Source organism: Aotus nancymaae, unplaced genomic scaffold (assembly GCF_030222135.1).
Source record: "Aotus nancymaae isolate 86718 unplaced genomic scaffold, 86718_ANA_hifiasm-v0.15.2.pri h1tg000040l, whole genome shotgun sequence".
NCBI classification, from domain to species: Eukaryota; Metazoa; Chordata; class Mammalia; order Primates; family Aotidae; genus Aotus; species Aotus nancymaae.
In genome coordinates, this window is record NW_026988454.1 from 45,779,481 (window position 1) to 45,781,605 (window position 2,125).

Below are 2,125 nucleotides of genomic sequence, written 5' to 3' on the forward strand. Positions count from 1 at the left end.
GAGTTCATCTCTAGGATATCTTCTAAAGGTAAGAAAAACAAATCATGTCTTAGTCATTTAACTCCATTAACTGACTTCTTCATTCAACAAAATTTTTTGAGTGCCTGCAATACACCAGGCAGTGTGCCATGGGCTGAGGGATAGGGTTGAACAAATGAGTCAAAGTCCTTTTTTCATGTGAAATTTATATATTTTTCATAATCTTAATTAAACAATTGATGCAGAATCCAATTCACCCCACCATGAAGCATAAAAGCCTTGAATCCCTCACTAAACACAACCTCAAATGTTCACTCAGAAGTGGTGATTGAAGTTAGCTGAAAGAGGGAGATATCCACAGTTCACTTTGGCTACTATTGCTCACATATACATGATCCAAGGACTCAGATGAAGGTAAGGGTTCAGGGAAAACCTGTGCATGGCTGCAGACATGTCCATCCCAATCACTCTCGGGTTTCTTCCTTGCTGATGACTGTTAATGATCTTATGCTAGGCACTGTGTTCATAATTTCACATATATTAATTCAAGGAAATCTCACAACCACCATATGAAGTAGATAATATTATTTCTCAATTTATAGATGAGAAGATGATGCAAAGTGATCTGATGCAAAAAAAAATAGGAAGACACACAAAATCCTTTTGTATTTTCACAACATTCTGAATACCAAGGCAGACGTTGCCCTGAGCATAGACAATAAAATCAGCATTTCTGTTGTTTCTGTTTCTGTTTTCTTTTGCTGACTTTAAAATAATTATCCTTTAAAAATTTGGTTGCTTTTTATGTGGCTATACAAAGTTCCTACTGTTTCTTTGGCAATGGAATTTTACAACTATATAAAAAAGTTACCTTTGCCTCAGAAACAGTATTTACTGTGTATACCTAGTTGACTGAAAATTCTCTGCCATCCAGCACCCTAACTGATGAAATAAGCCACCTCAGTATTGTAGGATTCCCCAAAAGAAAGGAGAAAGATGCACACATGCACACACACACAACTTTCTGTGGCCCCAAACACAGTCTCACAGCCCTATCTGCAGGCAACCTGCAATTGCCAAATATGATTTAGTGATTAAAAAATATATACTTTCAGTGATGAAAAAAATACTTGTAAGTCCCACTGAAGTACTGCTTTAGTTTAACTGTAATAAGAAATGACTTAACCTTCTGCTATTCTGAATGTATTTTATGTTCATTACTTAAGATTAGTCTTTCTCCCCACCAAAAAGTAACTGTATTTGTCTTTGAAATTAAGCAAAAAACAAACAAAAAACAAAGCCCAGTGCTGATGACAAATGTACAGCAAATTCACTTCTCCACACTTCGCAAAAACTGAAATCAATTTTCAGAACCATGAAGAGCTGAAAATTCACCTATTTTCAAAGATTTGTTTGTAGACAATGCAGCAACTTTGTTGTCTTTCCTATATTCGAAATCCGAAAACTCCCTTACCCCCATGACCTCCTCTGAATCCACTGAAAAATCCTCAAGGGATGGCGAAAGTACCACGTCTGCCACCACCATGCCCTCTGCCACCACAGAAACCAAGGATTCCTCTGCCTCTGTATCTCCCACGGTCACAGTTTGGACAAATTGGGATTCCAAATGTTTTAGCATTTAATTTTCTTTCTTCAGCCCAGGTTAGTCTCCATTCTCAAAAGTCTTCACAGGAAACATGATCAAAGTAGGATTTAGTTTTGTCCTACTAGCATTTAGGTCCAAGTGGATCTTCACCAGCATTTCCTTCACTGTTTTGGATATCAACTCCTGAGTCACCTTCATCTTCACCATTTATAGGCTTCTCTTCTCAAGTATAGATTTTTTTTTTTTTTTTTTTTTTGACAGAGTTTCGCTCTTGTTACCCAGCCTGGAGTGCAATGGCACGATCTCAGCTCACCCCAACCTCTGCCTCCCATGTTCAAGCAATTCTCCTGCCTCAGCCTCCTGAGTAGCTAGGATTACAGGCATGCGCCACCACGCTCAGCTAATTTTGTATTTTTAGTAGAGACAAGGTTTCTCCATGTTGGTCAGGCTGGTCTTGAACTCCCAACCTCAAGTGATCCACCTACCTCAGCCTCCCAAAGTGCTGGGATTACAGGTGTGAGCCACCTCGCCTGGCCAAGT